General features: G+C 36.3%; 1 protein-coding gene and 1 non-coding gene across 3 annotated transcripts in view; one reads left to right on the top strand and one right to left on the bottom strand.

Moving 5' to 3' along the window:
* The window catches only part of ARHGAP24 (Rho GTPase activating protein 24), a 511,960-nt gene that overhangs the window by 284,521 nt on the left and 201,741 nt on the right, over positions 1-25,698 (bottom strand). The gene's annotated exons all lie outside the window — the stretch shown is intronic.
* On the top strand, positions 7,594-7,701 carry LOC123849094 (U6 spliceosomal RNA). Its single transcript, XR_006791937.1, has one exon. It is a non-coding gene; the product is annotated as a U6 spliceosomal RNA (small nuclear RNA).

Here is a 25,698-nt window from a genome sequence, read left to right as displayed (position 1 = left end):
AGAGAAATCAGTAGTCAAAAAGTATGCACTGTTTATATGGGTTTGGTTAATTCTTTCCAGAGCTGCTCTAAATTAGCTAAGCAAACAAATAGACAACTTATGAGCAAGTAAAATAAAAGTGCCCAATCTGACTGAGAAGTAGTTTATTGAGACACTACCACATGTCAGATATTATTTCTAAAACTATGTCAGATGATGTAAAGTGTGTGAAAGAAATAAACGCTTTACTCTCAATACAAGAATAACATGACTACACAAGAAATAAGTACCTACAAGCATGTAGAAAAGCAAACAGATAAAATAAGTTTAAGAAGCGAGTGTCATTAGAGCAGTCTGATTAGTTAAGAAAGGTAATATGAAAAAATGGTTTTTAAAGGAAGATAAGATTTTAAGATTTAGTGAGCTAGGGGTAATTCCAAAATGGAGGGAATCACATCTGCAAAAGCAGTAATTAGGGCCATATGCACAGAGCACATTAGAATAAGAGAATTTTCACATGGAGGAATAATTAGGAAGTGAAGACTGTTGGTGATGTTGAAGACACCCCGTGGAAAGTCTAGCCCAGGGCAGAGGATGCTGCACTTGACATCCATTAATAACTGAGAACATGAGCAGGCTCCAGAGCAAAGCAGATGGAGATTTAGGAATACCAGTCTCTTAGAAATTTGTTACCATGAAGCAATTAATTTGTCAGAGATAGCAACATCAGGACTTACCAAAAGGGGTTGGCAACAGAAATGGCATAAATTTTCCCCAGAGATGCATTACTGGAGATACAATTTTTGGAAATATAAAAGAAACTGGACAGAGTTTAAACAATAGGGAATGAAGAAGGAAGAGTCGAAGATGACTTCAGTTTTTCTCTTCTGTGTATCTAGAAGAAAGGTGGTGCCTCTTATTTGAAATGGGGAATAAAGAAGAATTAAGCTCCAATAAGCCCATGTACTTGAGCTAAAACTGTGTGATATTCTTTAATTTTCTGTTCAATTGTAGTTGGGCTGGATGCTCTCTGTTTGCCCCTCCCCCATCTTTTTTCCACCCATCACTCTATTCTGTACTTCAGGAAAGTAATCTCTGTAAATATCAAAAATCAGGCTCTCTTGACGTCTGACTTCAGGTTGGTTTTGAGAGGTCATAGCAGAAAATAAGAAGGCCACAAGAGAGACAGACCGAGGCGCTTATTGACCTGCCCTCCTCCATGCTAGCCAGAAATTTGGCCCTAGTTGCACGGATACCTTAGTCCACATCTCCTAAATTTGCAGGCTTCCCCTGGTTCCAATGGGGCTAACAGACCTAGGATGTTTTCCCTATTTGTGGATTTCTATGAACCGTTCCATCACTTTATAAATGGTTTCTTCATCATATAGTCTACAATTACCCCTTTTAAAGTGGAGCCATCAATTTCTTGCTGGGATCTTGAGTGACAAAATAGGTTGCAAGTGCTCTGAGTTTTCTAAGAAATAGCGTATTATCCCATGATGTGCAATATGCTTCACTGTTAATTTTGGAGGATCATGGAGAAGAGGCTCGAGTATAAGAAAGAGATGTAACCTTTTTGATGGAAGTTTAGTGCATATGGCAACAATTACATGTCAATAACTAATCAGCACATTCAGAATGGAATTATGCTTATTTTTATCCATTATAGGAAATATCTTTTCCTAAAGAATCTTTAAAACTTCAAAATGAGATAATATGTTAAACAAAATCTTTTATAGTTTGAGAGCTAGGAGTTGGCAAAAGAAACATAGTTCAGAACGATAATAATGTCTCATTTTCAGCCAATTTTAAATTGCTATCAGAAAAGAAGCTCATCTTTAGTTACTATCAAATCACTGAGCCAAAACCACAAGATATTGGGGTAAAAGCAAGATGATGTTGAAAATAAGCATAGTCATCTTATTCTCTAGAATTTGGGTTGAAAAAAGAAATGTATGCATGTGTAGTACCTGTGTTAATTTCTATGAACAAACAGTAAGAGTTTTTTTCCAGCACTAACAATAATCATGAACATCACAAGGGACTAGGCAAAGTCTCAGCTTGACAATATATATATGTATTTTTAATGCAACTAGAAAGAGGTTGAAAAATGACATCAAGGGGAAATTGCTATTATTCAACAGTTTTTTTTTAGAGTAATATAGCTTGATTTTTTTCCTTTGTAGTAAGTAATTTCATTAAGTCATTCAACAAATATTTATTTAACAGCACTTGGCATATGACAGGCCCTCTCCTAGGCACAAAGGATATAATGGAGAGAAATTCCAATAATGTCTTTGCACTCCTGGATCTTAGGATCACTCAGGGAAGCTTGAAAATTAAAAAAAAAAAAAGATATAAAATTTTACCCAGAAGCACTCTAGCCATATAACAATCTCCCAATGACAATGAAGTTTCTGGTTAGGTAAATCTGCTCTGCAGTTAATCTACTTAGTTTCAGATTCCCACTCTACCACCCATTAGCCATATGACTTCAGGCAAGACTGTTATTCCTCCCTTTTCCTCAGCTTCTACAGTCTTAAGATGGGATTAAGAATAGAACCTACTTCATAAAGTCACTGTGAGCTAATATGGGTAGTTTTCAGAAAAAATGCCTCATACATACTATTTTTTTAGCTGCTTTCAATATAAAAAAAAAAATCTTTTTTTTTTTTAATGTCCCAGAAGCCTCAAGGATATTTTGGGCCCATATTTTGCAAATCCCCAAATAATGAGGTTCAATATGTACCTGCTAGTATTATCATCTAGTCAAGTAAACAGGGAGGTAAACTAATTTAAAAATTTTAAGTTATTTTTTACTATCGTTTGTAAAGTTAGACTAACCAAAAGAAGCAAACCTCTAATTAACAATCAAAATAGTAAATAGCATGGGATAATGATATTGATAATGATGATTGCTGACATTTCTTACCTATCAGTTTGCTAAATCAATATGTACACGGTTTACATCATTCATTTGCTCATTGACTTTGTGATGTAGGTATTTCTCATTTTATAGATGAAGGAATGAAGCTCAGGGAGGCAAAGAGCCTGACATAGTAAATTCCTATACATATTTGAACAAAAAATGAATGAATAAATGAATACAAGCTGCTTTAAGGGCTTTATCTTTGATTAGTGACCCAGTTTATTTTCCTATTTCTAATCAATTACTGCTTTTTAAAGCAGGTTGGAGAAGTTTTATAGAGTTATTAAGTTTTTTCTTAGCCTCTGAAATAAGTTACACCAATTCCTGGAATGTTGCTGGGAGGGAAGTGAAGGGGAGACTTGCAAATCCATACATTTTAGAATCTACCAAAGTAATTTTGATATGAAAACTCTTTGGGGAACACTGACCTAAGCATTGTTATGATTGCCTTACAGAGAAAAGAGCACAGTATTCACAAAGCTGGGCACATTGTAGAATGTACTGTTTTTCCTCAAAGTAATAGATGTAATATTTCCAAACCATTATTTAAATTAACCATGACAAACATAATAGCATGAGACTATTTTATAATTATTGAATAAATAGAAATAAATTCTCTATATAGATGTCTCATGTTGCTACTTTATACTAACTACAGATTTAGCACTTGAGAAGCATAGACATTCTGCGTTCATTTTCGTTTAAAGCAGCACTTGCATAATATTATTACACATGTTCAGATCCTAGGAGGCTAATTAATTATGCATTAATTGTGATGGAGAGAAATATGTAACATATTTTGATATAATTCATTTAAAAGCTTTTTTTTTTTTTAAAGATTTTTTTTTTAAATTCATTTATTTGACAGAGAGAGACACAGCGAGAGAGGGAACACAAGCAGGGGAAGTGGGAGAGGGAGAAGCAGGCTTCCTGCGGAGCAGGGAGCGCAATGCGGGGCTCGATCCCAGGACCTGGAATCATGACCTGAGCTGAAGGCAGACGCTTAACGACTGAGCCACCCAGGCGCCCCTCATTTAAAAGCTTTTAACCCTTTCTTCTCAGACACAAGGATCCATGTGAACACCCCCTCTGGACAGAACAGAAGTACATAAATTTATTCCCCAATGGAGTCCTCCTGCATGAACATTCACCCTGGGAACATGGCCATTACTTGTCTAGCTACATTTAGATCACTCCTATTTGTCTACATGTTCTTGATTTATTGGAAAATGGAGAAGTTCCTTGACAGCATGAGGAAAACAAATTAGGAATATGGGAAAAGGAAGATACTATTATTCAAAATTCTATAATCATACTCTCAAAATTGGTAGAGACCTTAGAAATGACCATCCTCATGCTTATTAAGTATATGAATCCTTTTTCAATACCATGGTCATCCAGAGTTCAGCTGGAATATCTCACTAATTTCCTTATGGCATTCCATGCCATTTTTGAAAGATTTAAATTAATTAATTCTCAATTAATTAATTAATTGGGAGAAAAAAATCCAAATGTTGACACAAAATCCATCCCCCAACAATTACTAACTTTGGAGTGAAATCCCCTTTTTCCATCTTGAATCTTATAGCTAATACCTACTGACACTTATGTGCCAACTCTCTGCTGTATATTGTAATCTTCTAAAAAGCCCTATGTAGAGGTACAATTATAACTGTCCATTTCACAGTAGGAATGTTGAGTCAAAAATAGATTGAGTAACATATAGCTGGTGAAGTGCAAGAGATGCAACCTGACCCCCCTAACGTTCAAGCTCCACTTCCTTTGTATGATAGAAAGCTACAATGCAATGTTCACTTGCTTGTTTTTTCATCAAATATATATTTGATGATAGCATCTTCAAATGCTATCATCAAATATATAGGTTGTTAAATGCTTAGGGATGCTAAATGCTTAGGGAAAAAAAAAATGGAGATGTTAATAAGTGGTTATCTTTGACTATTCAGGTCGTAGATGATTTTTATTTTGCTAAGTTTTTCCTATTTTTAAAATAACTTTAAAACAGTGAGCACATTTTACTAGCATACCAAGAACAAACTATAAGTATATTTTTAAAACAAAGAAAAATGACAGGAGAAATCAAGGTTGGATAGGGGCATCTGGAATCTCAAGGTTAAATATCTGCTTTGCAGTAAAGACTGTGGAAGACAGTTCAAGACCATGTCTAAATATAGTATAGTACTCTGAATAATGGCCACCCAAAGATAGCAGGTCCTAATTCCTGGAACCTGTAAGTGTAATCTTATCAGCAAAAAGGGTCTCTGTGGATGTAATTCAGTTAAGAATCCTGACAGAGAATTATCCTGGATTATCTGGGTGGGCCTTAAGTCCAATCACAAATATCTTTATAAAAGAGGCAGATATGGTGTGCCCGGGTGGTGCAGTGGGTCAGCGTCAGACTCTTGGTTTCTGCTCAGGTTGTGATCTCAGAGTCATGAGATCGAGCCCCGCCTAGAGTTCCCTGCTCCCTGCTCGGGGCAGAGTGGACTTGAGATTCTTACTGCCTCTCCCTCTGTAACACCCTCCCGCACTCCCTCCCCACCCCCCTCCCAAATAAATAAAGAAATATTAAAAGAAAATAGAAGAGGCAGATATGATAATCTCACAAGGGGCGATGTGGAAATAGATGCAAAGACTGAAAGGGCACAGTCACAAGCCAAGAAATGGTGACAGTCACCAGAAGCTGGAAGGGTTCCCTCCTAGAGCCTCTCAAAGTCCGGCCCTGCCTATATACCCTGATTTCAAATCTTTTGACTTCAGAACTGTGAGAGAATAAATTTCTGTTGTTTCAAGCCATCAAATTTGTGGGAACTTGTTATAGCAGTCAAAGGAAACTAATATATATAAGTTAATACATATAAAAGATACTTTGGAAGCAAATGATCCCTTGTGAGGAGCCGTAAAAAGTTGAGGTTTTGAAAGAAGTCCACTGCTAATTCTCAAAGGGTTGGTAAGTGATGGCTAGGCTCTAATTAGCCAGTGGTTCTGGGGGCGAGTCCACAGCATACAAGGTACTGAAATTAGGTGGTGGCCAAAGAAAATCCCTCCTTGCCCCACCCTCGACTCTCAATAATAATCTTCAATAATCCTCAATATGAGGAACCGATTAGTGTCACCTTCATGTTTTTGGAACCCCAGAACAGAATATCTGCGGCAAGGTTAAGAGTCTTTATTTGGAGAGGACTGAGTTTAATTGCTAACCCCTCTCAATTAAGTACTGGGACCTTGACTTTGTATTTTATGTCCAACAATATATACCATTTTACAACGTTTATTATTTCTCAACCAGAAAAAGAACTGTCAGCTGTTCAGAAGGTGGTAAATGCCAAAGGTTTCAAGTGAGGTCTATGGCAGTAGGAGAAAAAGAAAATTCTTTTGGAGCTTATGTCTCATTATGAAATAGAAATATGAAGAGCAAAAACATAGCTATATAATAGCTATTATGGGAAAATCTGGAACCCCTAAAAAGAAGGGTCCAATAAGCCATTTTCAATGGACCAGAAAATTGATGATAATTAAAATAGTTCCATTTAACCTTTTATCTTAAATAACTAATAAACACTTTGTGTATTTAAAAATAAAGTGGAGGGTTCCTGGGTGGCTTACTCGGTTAAGTGTCTGCCCTCACCTCAGGTCATGATCCTGGGGTCCTGGGATTGAGTCCCAAGAAGGGCTCCAGCAGGGAGCCTGCTTCTCTCTCTCCTTTTGCCCCCCCTCCAGCCCTGCTTGTGTGCGTTCCCTCTCTCTCTCAAATACATAAATAAAATCTTTTAAAAAAATAAATAAAAATAAAGTGGGAAAAAAATGTGATTCAACCTTGCAAGAAACTGTATAAAAGATAAACCTACAGTCCCAAAATAAATTGAGATGCTAAATACAAAGATTTTGCTAATTCTTTTAAACAACCAAGTACAAATGTTTTATAGTTAAATAATTTTCCATATATTTAAATTTTAAAATTGGGAAGTTTATTTGGAAGAAAAATGTCTTTAGCAGGAAGAAGGCAACGTAGGACTTAATCACATTTGCTTTTGACGCTGAACTTTAAAAAAAAAATCTCCTTTGAGTTACGGTACACCTACTTTTCTTGGCTTTCCTCTACTTCTTTGAACTACAGTCAATTATGTTCAATATGATCCTTAAAATTTGGTGCTGAAGTTGCATATGCAGTGCAGGTTTACTTGTGTAAAGATAATATGCTTTTGCAAAATTACAAAAGTTTTACAACATTTTCTATTGGTAAAGAAAGCAGCACTCTTGGGGTGCCTGGGTGGCTCAGTTGGTTAAGCATCTACCTTTGGCTCAGGTTATGATCTCAGGGTCCTGGGATCAAGCCCTGCTCAGGGCTCCCTGTTCAGTGGGGAGTCTGCTTCTCCCTCTCCCTCTGCTTCTGCCTCTCCCCCTGTTCCTGCTCTCTCCCTAACTCACTCTCATAATAAATAAAATCTTAAAAAAAAAGAAAGAAAGCAGCACTCTCATGTAGGGGGTGGTAGGAGGGAAAAACAGTAAAATTCTTGTAGAAGGTACTTTGGTGATATTTATCACACGCAGAAAGCTAAGAAACGACATATATGCAAGGTTATTTGCATTATAAACAGCAGAACTGGAAACAACTCAGGTGTTCATTAATGAAAAATTGATTTAATAAACTATGATATATCTGCCTAGTGCTCGCTTCGGCAGCACATATACTAAAATTGGAACAATACAGAGAAGATTAGCATGGCCCTTGCGCAAGGATGATATATCTGCCTGATGGAGTATTATGCAGTCATAAAAATAAAGTAATTTATATCTATCAGAGAATTTGTATATTAGCTCTCTACAGAGCTATATATATATATACACATATATATGTACATATATAGCTATATGCATATACAGAAAATAATAATATATACATATATATAGGATTTTTCAACGTACACATTTAGTACAGTTTTGATTTTGAAATCATATGAATGTTTTACCTATTCATAAATTTAAAATGAAAATAACATGCAAAAATAAAATGTAAATAATATTTAAAACAAAAATATAATCATAAACTATTAATACTTTTCTCTATACTGTTGAATTTTTTAAATATCCCTTTTACTTTTTTCTCCAGAATTTCCACATTGCAAGAATATTACTTTTTTAATATGAAAAGATAACCTTTTTATGTAAAGAGCTGTTTTGAATTAATTCACTCACAGTGTTAAAGATACAGCTAGTGGGCTCTGTGTTATTCTGGATATACTAAGACAATTTGGAACTGAGAAACTGCAGCGAGTATGAGCCTAGGCACATTTAAAAAAAGTTTGGGGGGTAAAAAAGTTTTGTTTCATATTTAAGTTTCTTTGATAATGTGTGTGTATGTGTGTGTGTAGGAATATTTTATTCTAAATTTAAATTTGGCTTTCCTTGGTGAATAACTACTCTTCTTGCTTAGCAAAATAATCTCAGAGGAAAATATCAGTGACTAAAGTTTTGGATTCAATAGTCTAGTATTTTTTTTTAATAGTCTAATATTTTTAATCTCAGAAGTTCCATTGATTTTATAGTTGCTCTCCCATGACAGCACACATTATGTTTGTTCCTGGCTCCTGTCTCCAGCTACTCAAGTGTCATTGACCTCTTTCCCTGCCTTAAAAACATTGAATTGGCTGCTATGATTAAGAAGCAAATAATACATTATATGTTAAAAAAAAAAAAGAAGATAGTAGGAAGGGAGAAATAAAGCTGGGCAAATCGGAGGGGGAGACGAACCATGAGAGACTATGGACTCTGAGAAACAAACTGAGGGTTCTAGAGGGGAGGGGTGGGGGGATGGGTTAGCCTGGTGGTGGGTATTAAGGAGGGCACGTACTGCATGGAGCACTGGGTGTTATGCACAAACAATGAATCATGGAACACTACATTAAAAACTAATAATGTAATGTATGGTGATTAACATAACATAATAAAAAAAAGATAAAATTTAAAAAAAGAAGCAAAGTGTTTCAATTCTAAATATACATTTTCACCCTGCGCTTGTCAGATCAACCAGACACAATTAATGTGGTAATCCAATTAAAATCTAATTTACAACAGTTAAAATTAATACAACAATATTCCCACTTCTAAAATACATTAAGTGGGTTTTGGGTTGTTGCTGTTGTTCTGGTTGCTATTTTAACATGCATCGATTTCCAGCACTAAAGAAGGCACTGTAACAAAACACAAGGCCAGATATCATGACAATGCTATAATCATGCAACATGAATTTTTATTGAATTTCTTCCCTGAGTCAGAAAATATTTTGAGTGAAGCTACAGCAGCATAGAAATTAGATAACACTCCTGTTATCATGAAGCTTATATTTTAAAAAAAGGAAGACATACATATATCTGTCCATTTATAAATAAAATTTAAAACATAAGGGAATAATTAGATAATGTAAAATGCTGGGTTGTAATTAAAATAGGGTGGTATGTTTGAAAGTGCCTGGATGGTTACTTTGGAAAGACTATTCAAAGAAGGCCTCTCTGAGCAGGTGACATTTTAGCTGTGATCTAAATGCTAAGAAAAGCCCATCCATGTGAAGTTGAAGGGGAAAATGTCGATGTCTGAGAGGAAGGCAGAGGTACCCTGCTTTATAAGCTAAGGTTAAGTGTTTGTATTTTTATTCTAAATGCAATGAGAAGCCATTGAAGGATTTTGAGCACAGTATCACCTGATTTTTATTTTTATTTATTTTATTTTAATTTGATGTAGTTAACATACGGTGTTATAATAGTTTCAGGTGTACAATATAGTGATTCAACACTTCCATACATCACCCAATGCTCATCATGATAAGTATACTTAACCCCCATGACATGTTTCACTGATCTGCCTTTTTAAAAGAACACTGACTATTGAATAGAAAATATATTGTAGAGATACAAGAGAAGAAGCAGGAGGCTAGGCTAGTTCAGGATAAAGAAGATTGGTAGCCATTGAGAAAAAGAAAGGTGTTATTATTTGGATTATGTTTTGAAGGTAAACAGGATTTGGTAATGTGTTGGGTATGGGGCTCAAGGAAAGAAGAGGAAACAAGCCTAGAATTGTGTCAGCATTACAATGCTGGGTGATCTCATATATTAGGATGGGGGAGATAGGGTAGGGAAGAAACAGGATTTGGGGGAAAATCAGGAGTTTGGTATACAGTAAGTATAAAGTGCCCATTAGACATACAAGAAAATGACAAGTAGGAAGTTAGATCTATGAGTCTCAAGTTCCAGAGACAGATTCAAGCTGAAGATTTACTTTTGAGAGTCCTCTAATTATAAATTGCATTTGAAATCGCAAAATTAATTCAGGTAATCCAGGGAGAATGTATAGCCTAGTTAAGGTAGGAGGCCAAGGGAAGATCTTGAGAGCACGCCTAAATCTAGGGGGCCTACAGTGGAGAGGGAGCCAGATGGAAGGCTGAGAAGGGGTCAGGGAAGAAGAAGGGGCAGGTACAGGATGCCAAAAGCCCCGATAAGAAAGCATTACAAGAGGGGCACCTGGGTGGCTCAGTCGTTAAGCTGCCTGTTGGCATGGATCTTCCACTATACAACACTTAATTTGTTTTTAAAATTTTCTGAATGAGGGGCGCCTGGGTGGCTCAGTCGTTAAGTGTCTGCCTTCGGCTCAGGTCATGATCCCGGGGTCCTGGGATCGAGCCCCACATTGGGCTCCCTGCTCGCTGGGAAGCCTACTTCTCCCTCTCCCACTCCCCCTGCTTGTGTTCCCTCTCTCGCTGTGTCTCTCTCTATCAAATAAATAAATAAAATCTTAAAAAAAAAAAAAAGAAAGCATTACAAGAAATGGTCATCTACATTAAATGCTGTGGAAGAATCAAATGAGAGCACAACTAGAACACTGACAGACAGACTTGGTCCAAAAGAAGATATTGGGCAATCTCAAGGGAGTGGTAGAAAAGCAAGTCTTACTCCAGTGGGCTGAAGAAAGAATCTGTGACAGGCAGGTGGAGACAAAGAATCAGTGACAGGCAGGTGGAGACAGTTATTACAGATAACTTCCCCTAAAATTTTCATGTGACAGGGATCTGGCAAATGACTAGTAACAGGATGAATGCAGGTACCAAGGTGTTTTTGTCCTGTTTTGTTTTAGGGGAGGATATAATAGAGTGTATTTACTTGCTGCTGGCAATGATTCAGTAGAAATGGGAACATAATCCCAGAACCATTTACTGAGAAGTCTATTCTTTTTTTTTTTTTTTTTAAGATTTTATTTATTTATTTTAGAGACAGAGCACAAGAGGGGGGAGGGTCAGAGGGAGAAGCAGACCCCCCGCTGAGCAGGGTGCCCGATGCGGGACTCAACCCTGGGACTCCAGGATCATGACCTGAGCCGAAGGCAGTCGCTTAACCAACTGAGCCACCCAGGGGCCCGAGAAGTCTATTCTTTCCCAACTGATCTTCTATCTCTTCCAGTTCTGTTATTAAATTACTTTTCACATATGTGAGGATCTGTGTTATTTTGTTCTATTGGTCAATTTGTCTGTCCTTACATGAATAATATACTGTATTACATGAGTTATATACTATATTAATTATTACCATATTTGGTAAGGTAAGTCTTGTTTCATTCTCCTTCATCAAAAATGTCCTATCTATTCTTGGCCCTTTGCACTTCCATATAAAGTTAGAACCTCCTTATCAACACCTCCCTCCAAAATATCCTGTTAGGATATTTATTGGCACTGCATTGAATCCATAGATCAATTCCCTTCTTACAATATGAAACATTTATAATACTAATGGAATCTTTACAGGATTAAGACTTCCAATCCAGAAACATGTTACATCTCTCCATTAATATAGGTTTTTAAATGTCTTTCCACAAATAATTATCATGTGTATATTTTCATATACATACAAATTTCTAATTGTATATATGCTATCATATATTATATATGCAGTGTATGTATATATATACACATATGTGTGTGTGTGTGTATATATATATATATATATACTTTGTATATTTTGATGCTTTTTAAAATAGCATTTAAAAATATGCTTTTGAACTGTTTACTGCTAGGATATGAAAATGTATATTGATTTTATATACATCAATCTTGTTAAACTCTTATCTGTAACATATCTGAGGGTTTTCTAGGCACACCTATTATCTGTAAATAATGGCAGTTGTGTATCTTCTTCTCCAACCCTTAAACAGTTTCTTTCTTTTATCTTAATGTTTGCTGACAAGGACCCACTAATAAAACGGTGAATTGAAGTAATGATCACATATATTCTTAACTAAGTCCAGGTATTAAGAAGAATGTTTTCAATGTGCCATTATTAACTGTGATGACTGCTACAGGTTTTTTGTTTCTTTAAAAAAAGATTTTATTTATTTATTTGACAGAGAGAAAGAGAGAGAGCACAAGCAGGGGGAGCTACAGGCAGAGGGAGAGGGAGAAGCAGGCTCTCCGCTGAACAGGTAACCGGATGCGGGGCTCGTTCCCAGGACCCTGGGATTATGACCCGAGCCGAAGGCAGCTGCTTAACCAACCAACTGAGCCCCCCAGGTGCGCCTGCTAGAGGTTTTTAATAAGATACTCTTTATCACTTAGTTTGCCAAGAATTGCTTTGTTTTGTTTTTCAATATCATGAATAGAAGTTAAATTTTATTAAACTTCTTTTGTATCTATAGAAATAATCAGATGTTTTTCTCCTGTACCTGTTATACTATTAATAATTAATTCTTAAATCTAAATGAAGCACAGCTGGTACTATATTTACACAGCCATTGCATTTCCCTCCTGAGCACACCGCGAAGCTTCATTTCCCAGTCACTCTTGTATCTAGGTGAGGTGATGTGACTGAGCTCTGACCCGTAGCAAATGGGCACAACTGATGTACTTCCAAACTTGGCTCTAAAACATGCTGTATGATCTTCTCCTCTGTCTCCTCCCATTTGTATGGTTGAAAAAAGGTGTCCTTAAACTGCAAAGCTGCAAATGATAAGTGCTTAATTCTAGACATAACTGTGAGTGATGTTCATGCACACACATGTGTGTATGCATGTATATATAGATGTGTGTGTGTGTGTGTGTGTGTGTGTGAATCATTCTCCAGGAATATTCTTTCTACAGATGTTTGGAGAACACTGCCATCTTATGAGAGCTTTGAAACCCTCAGGAAACTCTTCTATCAGAATGGGTACTACTTGAATTTTTTTAATAATGACGATTCATTACTAAGAAAGGAAGCAGAGTAGTGTCACTGAAAGAATCTGAGCCCCCAGTATGCTATAGTCTCTAAAGCCCTCAAGAGCAGAGCTATCTTTTCTTTACTTTTGTATCCCCAGTAGTTAAGAAGGTACTAGGCATATAAAAGGTACAGACAAAAGTTGAATGAAGTCACCTAGTTTTTTTGGTGAGTTTCATCACTTACAAAATAGGGATAATTATAATATAGTACATACTTGGACTAACACAGAGGATGATTTGGAGATTAAAACCAAATAAGGTAGGTGGAATTTGTAAACTGTTAAACATTATAAAAAAGACAATATGTTTCCTTTTATTCTCCCAAGATAACTCACATTGTCTAATGATTATAGATTTTGAAGGATAAAATTGGGTTTTTTAGATGAATTGACTTGAGACCTCACTTGGTGAGGTTGTTAGAAAGAGGATTCCAGTAGTGGGTGCCCTCTGACCTCCCAAGCTTTAGCCTCTTTTCCAACATAAAGGCACCATGATGTAAGCGTCAGCAAGGGGAGGAAAATATGCATTCATTAGGATTATTTTAAGTAGAGAAAGACAGTAAAGTAAGAGCACAGGCTTGATATTCTGATGAGCTGGTTTTATTTTTTTTATTATTATTTTTTTAATGAGCTGGTTTTAAACTCTGACTTCTACATCCTAGATATACGACTTTGAGAAAACTATTATAAATATTTGTATCTCTGTTTCCTCATTAGTAAAATGGAACTAAAAAAAGAGCCTAGAATGTTGTTTAGAGTTTTAAACAACCTAAGACATGTGCAGTGTTTAGCATAATACCTTATATATGGTTAGTGGTAAATAGTTGCCATAATTAGGCTTGTTTTTATCTAAGTCTAGTTTGGTAATTCATTTGGTACAGGATAGAGTTTTAACACTCAATAAATGTTATCTATTATTATTATTTATATTTACAACCTAATAGAACAATGTGCATTGAAAAGTAATCACACACACAATATGACTCAAAATAACATATATTGAAGAATAAATGAGGTTTGAGCAAGATACTCTTCAATTCATACATCGGTTTTCAGGTTCATCTTGCAGAGAGATTTTCTTTGGCAAATTAGGAAATGAAAACCAGCAAGCCTCTGACCTAGAACTAGGCAGAATTCTAAACAATTTCCTCAGCTCACTCAGACCATTATGCCACCTATTAACAACAAGCTGATGGAGACTGGGGGGGAAAAAAGCCTGTTACTTCCTTTCCATCTAAAAAAGAAATATAAAATTAAGTAAATTATGACATAAATCAGATGCTCTTTGCACATTCAGAACTCGGTGCAATAAGCATGCTAGTCTCATTTTCATTCCAGATTGAGATAATCAACCTTCATTTTTTGTACCAGAGACATTGGTGACCTTGTTTTTGGATGGGACAATAAACGGTCCAACACTCTAATGTCAATTAGGTTTTCTTTTCTTTTTTCTTTTTTCCAAGAAAATATAGCTTGTGTGCTGCATATTTGTCCAAAGGGTGGAAACTATTTTTAACTATTTCTTTTTTTTTTTTTTTTAAAGATTTTATTTATTTATTTGAGAGAGAGAGAGAAGAGAGAGAAAGAACACCTGAGAGGGGATAGGGTCAGAGGACGAAGCAGACTCCCCGCCGAGCAGGGAGCCCGATGCGGGACTCGATCCCGGGACTCCAGGATCATGACCTGAGCCGAAGGCAGTCGCTTAACCAACTGAGCCACCCAGGCGCCCTTAACTATTTCTATTTTTAATGAAAAATAAAAACCTGTAGGGGAATCACTGTTGTTCATCCAGCTCTTTCTGAGGAAACCTAAAATCTAAATTTAAAGTCTAGTTGTATTCTATGATTATAACTATCTAAGTATTAATTAAAAATCTTATTGGAAATCTTTTTCTAGACTTAGTAAAAATAAAAGGTAAATGGCTAACAGTTATCTCTTAGATGGTCAAAGTAAAATACTAATTCAGAAAGCACAAGGAAGAGCTCCCAATTTCTCTGGTGCAAATAATACAAAAGCACAAAAATCAACTATATTTTTTCATTTTCTTTACCCATGAGCACTGGTAAAAAAAAATATTTCCTAGCAAAGATGTATAGCAGTGGTATTAGGAAATAAATCTGAATTTAAAAAATATAAACAAAAGGAGGTACTCATATATCTCAAAAATACATCTTTTTGAAGAACCCATATTTCAGTGAAATATGTTTCATGTCTTGTAGAAATCTGTTTTCACTAAATTTTTAAAATAAATTAATGATTGTTAGTCATGGAACAATATTGAATTAAAAGTGGACTCTATATGAAAGTTCTTCATTGTAACAGGTAAATTTTAGTAAGCAAGATGAAATTCATGTTAGCATTATTTAAAAAGAAATTTTCACAGTATATTCAGCCATTTCTACTTAATAATCAAGCAAAATATATTTTACTAAATTATCTTTAAAATATACCCTGTTCAACAGATATGGTATTTAACAGATTTGGAGTCGAACAAAGAAAGATTTTTTCTTTTTTCTTTTTTTTTTTTAATTATTATTAGAAAAGACTTTTTCTAATGGAATTTTGAGAGGTAATCTGCCCCCTCAGTTGATTTTACATCTACATATCACACACTCCTAGAGCTGGGAAGTATTTTAAAGTTACTCAGTCCATTCTTCTACAAAATACCTTGATTCTGTCTTCATTCATCTTGAATTCATGTTGAACATTCCACTGAAAAGGCACTTAATACCTTTAAAGGAAGTTCATTCCATAATGGTAGCCTCTGGTGTCCTTTCCAAGTGCCACTTCACGCCCAGCTGAAATCTGTCTTGGGAATTCCTGCCCCATTCCCACCTTCCTTCAAAACCACTGCCTGATAATGCCCTCTGGCTCTCAGCATCTCTGAAGAGAGTTACCATGCCCACTTGAAGTCTCTCCTTCCTGTTCATATTTTGATCATCTGTTCAGAAGCATAAGGTCCAAACACCTCATCATCCAGATGGTCTGCTCTGAATCCAAGCTTGTTTGTCACTCTAACCGTTAAAGCATGGTGCCCCAAACTCAGTACCTCACAAGAAATGCCACTGAGTAGAAGTAAAGAGCGTGAGTTCTGGAGTCAGACCGACTTTGTTTACATATAAGCTTTGCTTCCTTGTTAGTACAATCCTGGGTAACTTTCTAAACTGTTCCATACCTCAGACTCTCCATCTCTAAGACAGAGATCATTCTAACAATTGACTCATAGAACCATTGACAGTCTAACATAGTGCCTGCACATGGTAAGTACACAAAAAACCCCACTAATTTTTAGAAACGCTGCACTATATGCATCTATATCTGGGCAATGTAATTCAATTAAAAAAAGCTCTAAAATTTTGCTAACAGGTGTTCTGATTACATTGTTTTTGTTCCCAGTGAGTGTGTGATGGTCCATTTGGCAAAAGTTACTTTTAATTATTGCCCAAACTCCCCTATCACTGCCTTATTTTCTCTTATTTTTCTAATGGTCTCCATTCCATAGGTATCTCATAAAAGTTTTCTTCTCACAGCCACCAAAAAATGTTAACTTATAAATAAGTGGTTTGATATTAACAATTTAGCACATTCTTATACGCATTTTTAAAAACCTGAACTTGAAGATGTGGTTTTTATTGACTCAAAGCTGAAGGCTGCAAAGGTGGAAAGAAGATATATTACAGCATGAGTTGTAGAAACGAGTATACAAATGTATATAGTGGATCTACTCATAATTACCCCCAAACTGGATGTAACCCAAATGTCCCTCAGCAGCGGAATGGATGAACAAGGGACGATGCCTCCCTACAACTGAGTACTACTCAGCAATGAAAAGGAAGGAGCTACAAAAAACACAGAACAGCATGGGTGAATTTCAAATGCATTATGTTTAATGAAAGAAGCCAGGCTCAAAGGCCACATGCTGTAGACTGCATTTATACCATATTTGGAAAAGAAGAAGCTACAGGGAGAAAAACATTATCAGTTGTTACCAGATGCTGAGGGTGAGAAAAGAAAAGACTGAGAAAGGACACAGGGGAATTTTTTGTGGGGTTATGTAACTATTCTATACCTTGACTGTGGTGGTGATTATGTAACTATATGTAAATTATACCTCAGTAAACCTGACATTTAATAAATGCAGTGTCACTGGTGCTGTGGGGGGCTGGAGGATTTCCCACTGCTGCCAACTCAGTCAACCCCAAACAGTGCTTCATCCACACCCCCGTGTTCTGGCCCACCTGCAATCTCACCCCACTCACCCGGGCTTGAAGTAGCCTCTCTACACATCACCCCAGTCAGAATGATGTACCCTTGCACCATGAAATAATTTTGCAAATTTCTCCTAACAGGAATGCCCAATTCCTGTTGTACTTTTTCTCATCTGAGTAATATGCTCCAAGGCAGGAGTTAGGTGCGTAATGCATTTTTGCAAACTTCTCCACAGTATCAGTCACACTCCCTGAAGAGAAAACAGTAGGATCTTTCAGATAGCGGGTACTCAAAATATTTGTGGACTGAGTAAATTATTGAATAGATGAATTAAAAAAATATGAGTGAATTTCTTATAGAACTCTGGCTCTTGGTGACCTGGCAGCTTTCATCGTAATTATTCTATTTTCACTGAATCGATAGAATCTGTTTTTAACATAAATTAAAGATAAAATCTCCTTCCCAGCCTCACTTTCACCAACAATGACCCAACTGTCTCATGAATAATCTTGGTTGGACCTTTAGTTCGTTTTCACTTGTTTTTCTCCTTCATCCCATCAATATACAGGTTTCTCTTTCCTGTCCTTTCCTGCACGTGACCTTTCCTTTCACGTGGGTCTCTGTGATGGTCTCACTGGCACCTTTGACATATACACCTCTGTCCATCCACAACCAACCCTACTCAGCCAAAAAAGTCCTTTTCCTTCACTGTTCTGAACATATCTTGTATTTTCCAGACCCAAAGAATGGCCTCCAGGGATCCCTTATAAGAAGTTAAAATCTTGCTTATGCTTACTCACAGGTTAATTACCCAGCTTAACGAAGCTGGGTGGGTGGCCACTGAAGATACTAGAACGTCGAGACACACATACAAAAACCAGTTATATCACAGTATATCTACACAGCCTCATCTACATTTTCACGGTAACGACATCTGAGGTTCCATGTTCAAAGCTGAGTACAAATGATGCTGCGAATTAAACATGAATTTAATCTTAACAACCTAGTCATGTATTCTGAAAACAATCTCAATTATAGTATATCAAAGTTCACAAACCCTTAAGGCAAACAAAACAAAACAAAATATAAACATATCTTTTTGTTTTTTGCATTATACAATAACTCATTGATGATTTGTGTAAGAAAAAAATGATCAAACTGAAAGGAACATTATAATTATTTTCATTGTGTCTGAAAAATATATCTTTTCAAACTGAGGGTTCTGGGGTGGTGGTGGGATGGGTTAGCCTGGTGATGGGTATTAAAGAGGGCACGTATTGAATGGAGCACTGGGTGTTAGATGCAAACAATGAATCATGGAACACTACATCAAAAACTAATGATGTAATGTATGGTGATTAACATAACATAATAAAATAAATATATATATATCTTTTCCTATAATAATTTAAAATCTATAAAAACACTAATATGCTAATGGAAATGGAAGTATTTCAGTTAAAAATCCATTTAAGAAATATATATCATTAAAATGAATATTAATAAATTATTAATTATTAGTAAGGTTGACATGTATTTATTATGGTGCTAGGAAGTAACCTGAAATAAACATTTGAATGTATGCATTATTCTAATTTTAAGAAAACTGCATCTGTGTAAATAAAAGGTACATCTGTTTCTCTTAGCCAAAAAAAAGAGCAGATTTTTTAAACAAAGACTGGTTTCATTTCTCTCTTTCATTGTGCCTTTTCACCAAAACATGAGAGTATACTTCCCTCTTTAAGTTCCTCCTCTCCCCTCATCTTATCGATATACTTACATAATAGTCATAAAGAGAGAAGCTTTATTTCATATGGGTGTGCATATTTCATACACATATATGTTATAACCAGAGAAAAAGAAAAAGAGAGACACACATATTCAAAGGCTGACTACAGTGGAGTACAGATGATATAACCTTTCAGCAGAAGAAATATACACCCTGGGTGATGGACTTTTGAATAGCCTTCTTTAGACTGAGGAACTGGATCCAAATCTCTGGTTATTTTGTCCTCTCAGACAAGACATGAAGGACGTGTGATCTGACCACACTGCAGATGGTTTGGATGATCATCTTTCAAAAAAGAATTTTATTAAATCCACTTACCACATGTTTTTAGTCAGCTGGAGCCCTCATTTTATTATACAAATACATACAGTACACACACGTGTGTTCATGTCTCTAGATGGATCTTGATGTCCCTAACTCTACAGTTTGGGCTAATGTGAGAGTTTACAAGTTTCCTGAACATCTGTCAGGACCACCCAAGAAATTCGTAATCTTAAAAAGAGAAAACTGCAATCAACCAAAATCAGATCAGATATGATATGAAATACAAGAACAGACTTTTCCTTTTATGACAGATGTTCCCAATTCTTGATTTATTGATGTTATTTATTTTACACAGGACGCAGTCATGCATAAGGTACAACTTTTTTGAAAGATACAAACAACAAAAACAACAAAAAAGTACCTAGTGGCTATTAGGCAATGCATACAACAAATAGATATTGTGGTCATGAAGATAAAGGGATTTCAAGTTTAGTGTGGCCATCTAAAAGAAGAAATAGAAGTACCTGATGGAGGCAGAATTAATAGAAGTGGTTATTGTCTTAGCTCCTCTTTCTATAAAACTTTAAAACTCCTGTAATCATAGAGACAAACTAATAAAATACCTAAAAGGTATTCACTTTATGCCTTACAATGAAATATGTCCTCCTCTTTAAGATCTACTTAGTTAATTTCCAGGAGAAGGGTGTGAAAAATTCTCAAGGAATAAATACTGCAAATAAATTGTGCATAAAAAATAATTTAGGATAATCCAAAAATAGTTTGAAATAATCAGAAAGAAATATTTTATTTTTCTCTTGCCTGCTGGAAGAGAAACCCTAAAATGGAAATGTTCACCCAGGGTACTTCTCAAAAACAATGAGACTGATTTTCCCTTGTTTTCTTTAGTGATATCTTAAACATACCTGCATAGTTCACTTCAAATCAAACTGACAATAATAGGAGTGAGTTTTTAGATGAAATCAATATAAATCTGCATAAATCTTAAGGATAAAAGTCTGAGCTTTTATCCTTAACTTGATATTCACATATTCAAGTATTTTGTCTTCATCCGGATGTCTGATGGACATCTTAAACTCAACATGACCAGAACTGAGCTCCTCATCTTACCTCCAACCACCATCCACACCATCAACAAACCTGTTCTCCCTGTAATCCTTCCTATCTCAGTTGATGTCAATTCTATCCTTTAGTTTGTTCAGCCAAAGTTCTTGAAGTTATCCTTGATTTCCCTCTTTCACACCCATACTCAGTGCACGAGCAACTCCTGTTGGCTCTCTCTTCAAAATACATCCACTTATTACTTCTACTGGACGATCTCTTAAGAAAGTAGAAATCATTGAGACGCCTGGGTGGCTCAGTCAGTTAAACATCTGCCTTTGACTCAGGTCATGATCCCGGGGTCCTGGGATCGAGTCCTGCATCGGGCTCCTTGCTAGGCAAAGGAGCCTGCTTCTCCCTCGGCCTGCTGCTCCCCCTTCTTGTGCTCTCTCACTCTCTCTCTGACAAATAAATAAATAAATCTTTAAAAAAAAAAGAAGAAAGAAAGTAGAAATCATTGCTAGATCTGAGGTTTTTTTTTTTTAATTATTTATTTATTTATTTGAGAGAGAGAGAGAGAGAAACAGCATGAGAGGGGATAGGGTCAGAGGGAGAAGCAGGCTCCCCGCTGAGCCGGGAGCCCAATGTGGGACTCGATCCCAGGACTCCGGGATCATGACCTGAGCCGAAGGCAGTCGCTTAACCAGCTGAGCCACCCAAGCGCCCTAGATCTGAGTTTTGAAATCATAATTTAGTTTATACTTCTACTTGACAGTGTCTTAAAGTAGAAATCATTGCTAGATCTGAGTTTTGAAATCATGATTCAGTTTACACAATTAGTCCTTTGTTAAAATTATTAATGGTTGATAGATAAATATATCCTTTTCATCTAGCTAACTTAGTAGTTGTGCATTTATTCATTCAGTAATATATATTGAGTGCCTACGAGAGGCCAGACACCATCCTAGGTACCTTGGATATATCAGTGAACAAAATAAAGATCCTTGTCCTAGTGAATCTTATATTTCATTACAGGAGACAGACAATAAACAATACATAAAATAAGCACATTTTATAGTATCTTAGAAGATGGTAATAACTATGAAGAAAATCTAAAAAATAGAGTGAGATCAGGAGTTCCTGGGAGGTGGGGGGAGGGGTCAGGTTACAGGATTAAATAGAGTGCTCTGGATATGCCTCTTGGAAAAGTGAAATTTAAAATAAAAACTTGTTAGTTTGATTCCCTTCTGCGTATCTAGAAAGAAGATTAACGAGGAAGTGCTCAGATCGAAGTGGTGTATATTGCCCTCGTCTCTCATTCAAACCTTTTTCCATGCCAACCGAAGGATAAGTTAGAAAGGGAGAAAGCAAAGTATGGTGGGGAATGGGGAGAGGCAGCCAAAAAAAATCCACTTGTTATGGACTGATTATTTGTGTCCCACCAAAATTCATATGCATGTTTTCCTGGCTGCCTTATTTCCTCCTCAGGAAGCCATAGAGACAGAAACCCTAATAACCCTCTGTGTGTCCATTAGTTCATCAAATGATTAAATACGAAGATTCTCTGGTAAGAATCCAAGTTCCAGACTGATAAAGATGTTGACATATCTGTAAAACTGAAATAATTGAGTTTTCTTATAAATTGTCACAACGGGCAGAACCATAACCGAGTTTTAGTGAATGCACGGGAACATAGATACTGCTGGAGAGCTTCCCTTCCCACTTCTCTGTTCCTCACTCACAATCCCCTCAAACACACACCTCTTGCTTAATAAATAATAGTGCATGTTTGACTAAGAAAATATATTAAGATTAAAACATAATTTTTTTAAGAGACTCAGCATTTCTACCAAGTTTCATAGCTTTTTCCAAATTGGGGTCTCCCAGCTTCAATTTTAATTACTTACCAACATTTACTATGACATCTGGTCAATGCTCCCTTCCTTTTTCTGCTTGCTCCCACCCTGGCCACCCCCACACAGAGCATTTCCATGTTGACCTTCTGTGCTTCTGTGCTCAACCTGCAATGCCCTTCCTGTCACCTTTTGTTTTCAATTTTATTTATTTTTTTATTTTTTAAAGATTTTATTTATTTATTTGAGAGAGAGAATGAGATAGAGAGAGCATGAGAGGGGGGAGGGTCAGAGGGAGAAGCAGACTCCCTGCTGAGCAGGGACCCCCCGATGCGGGACTCGATCCCGGGACTCCAGGATCATGACCTGAGCTGAAGGCAGTCGCTTAACCAACTGAGCCACCCAGGAGCCCATCACTTGACCAATTTTAAAGCTCAAGCTCTACCTTCTTCACCATTCCTTTCCTCAGAAACCAAGCCCTGCTGATTTCCATTTTATCTCATTTGCTATCCTCTCTTCTAAAACATATTCACATAGTTATATTATCCTATTTGCTATTCACTATATGACTGAACTTATTGCCATAGTAGTGTGTTGTGTTATTCTAAGTAATGTTCACTGGTTTCATGCATGTCTTTTTTTCTGCACACAACTAGATCATTAAGCTTCTTGAGTACAGAAACAGAATTACATGATTCTTCATAATCTCTTTAGAGTGTAGCCCAGTGATAAGGACAAAGTAGTTCTCTCTATATGTAATAATAATTAAATGTTTGTTAATAGCATAAAATGCATGCCAGTTAAATAACTGAGTTGGAAAACAACATAAAACTATAAGATCATTTCCTCAGTAGTTGGTCATGATTTTTCTTCCAATGATCATCTACAACTCAAAGGGGATTTTTCTTATGCTTTCCATTATAGCATATTCATTATCCATTGATATTATCATGCTCAACTATATCCAAACTGCACTCCAACTCCATCCTACCAGGAAAACTCTTCTGTCAATACCCATCCCTTTCATTGCTTCTTTTTCCATCGGCAAGAAGGGGGGTTCACAATAACTTGATAAATATTCTGCTTGTCTTATCATTGCTGCATGGTGCCCTTTCATATACGTCAAGCAGGGACTCTGGAAACCCCTGCTTTCACCCAGCTGAAAGAGCAGCCTCTGCCTTAGCCACGAGGATGATTTGCTGGATTTTTTAATTCACAATAAGCACAATCCAGTTGTGAGTTACGTTGAAAGAATTTGTACATATGATATCAGTGAACTCTTTCCAGCAAACAAAATTGGTATTTAATACAAAATGCAAAAATGTATACAAGGATAGCCAGCTTAAACTAACACAGAGCCTTACAGGCATTAAAGATGGAAATGGAAATATGTTAGCAACAGGAAGGAAATAAACTGTGAATCTAAGATGATTCAGTAAAACATTCTGCTTATCACATTCTAAATAAGATTGATATTTTGGGGCACCTGGGTGGCTCAGTTGGTTAAGCATCTGACTCTTGATTTTGGCTCCGGTCATGAGCTTAGGGTTGTGAGATTAAGTCTCGTGTAGGGCTCTGTGCTGAGTATGAAGTCTGCTTAAGATTCTCTCTCTCAGACTATGGACTCTGAAAAACAAACTGAGGGTTCTAGAGGGGAGGGGGGTGGGGGGATGGGTTAGCCTGGTGATGGGTATTAAAGAGGGCACATTCTGCATGGAGTACTGGGTGTTACATGCAAACAATGAATCATGAAACACTACATCAAAAACTAATGATGTAATGTATGGTGATTAACATAACATAATAAAAAAAAGATTCTCTCTCTCCCTCTGCTCCCCCTCCCCTACTAAATAAATAAATAAATAAACAAATAAATAAATAAGGTTGTTATTTCTTGGATATACAGCGACCTTTCCTTATTCTAATGGTAAAATGATGTATAAATAAATTTCCTTCCTATTACCCAATCTGAATGTCACACTCTAATAAAAGCTGATGACGCAGGATGAAATGAATACATTCAGTATGTATACCCTTTTTTTAAAATTTTATTTTTTAAAGATTTTATTTATTTATTTGAGACAGAGAGAATGAGAGACAGAGAGCATGAGAGGGAGGAGGGTCAGAGTGAGAAGCAGACTCCCCGCCGAGCAGGGAGCTCGATGCGGGACTCGATCCCAGGACTCCAGGATCATGACCTGAGCCGAAGGCAGTCGCTTAACCAACCACCCAGGCGCCCAATATGTATACCCTTTTAGGAATTTAAATATGAGGCATTTTAGGACTCAGTTCAATAAAAATAAAAAGCTGTTGGCCCCTAAATGAGATCTATCACTCACAACCTAACTCATATATTCTGAAAATTTCCCATCACCCTGACATCTGGAAACACTAGTCCATCTCCAAAATGTGATATTGTCTTTTATCTGTGTATGGCTAAACATAGATGAAGAGGAAACTGACCATTCCTTTGGTTGCTTTAAATTATTTGTAACTTTGTCAACATATTTCCTTCAGGAAAATAAATTCAAGTTATACTTGATCAGTGTATTTTCTCTATGGAACTGTATTTGCTTTTGAGTACAATATACGTTGGGGACGGAGGTAGGGACTAGCAGACACTGCCTAATGTGTGACACCAAATAATTTGCTCCCCTTCGGATAAAACGGATTAAGAGGAAATTAAATGGATTTACTCTAATGAATATTAACTAATAGTAGTTAATTTGAAAACATCAATCTCTAATTTATTTGACTTCCTGCTGTTATCACCCAACAAATGACTTAGGTGTGATTTACTTAGCTTCAGAATTTTAACATATTAATGTCAATATTTCAGGATCAAGGACAGTTAAATAGAGCACAAATCCTTCACTAATAGCCACACTTGTTATGACAGTGGGGTTTTAGTCCAAAATAGAAGGTTAACAGTTTATAAAGAGATACCTTAGATGAGATTTTTTTTTCCATCTATGGTACAACTGGGCATTCTGTTTATGCTATGGTAATAAGATTCAGTGTTAAACCTCTTTCAAGGGGATCAACGAACCAGAAAGTAGTTAAACCCTCCCCTTGCCCGTGTTATGGACACACATCTCAGGTGAAGATAAGCCTTATCTTTTTTGTTGCATATTCCATGGCCTAAGAGAATATGAACCGTGGTCTTTTGAGAGTGGCAACAAACTAGCATAGTCTTGTATCAGCATCTTTTGATTTTTTTATATAGGGATGGATATAGGTAGGAAATAAAATTTCTTTCACTTCACTTTTCAGAATGGAAAGTTCAGAATAAGCTAAAAACTACATATATAATATTCAGAACTCACAGTGCAGATGATGTCTGGGGGTTGAATTCTTCTACTAAA

Source organism: Mirounga angustirostris, unplaced genomic scaffold, assembly GCF_029215605.1.
Source record: "Mirounga angustirostris isolate CCGP_5_RB_7025 unplaced genomic scaffold, mMirAng1.0.hap1 SCAF_2, whole genome shotgun sequence".
NCBI lineage: Eukaryota > Metazoa > Chordata > Mammalia > Carnivora > Phocidae > Mirounga > Mirounga angustirostris.
The sequence above is the reverse complement of the archived record's forward strand: the minus strand, read 5'-3'. Positions and strand labels throughout refer to the sequence as shown.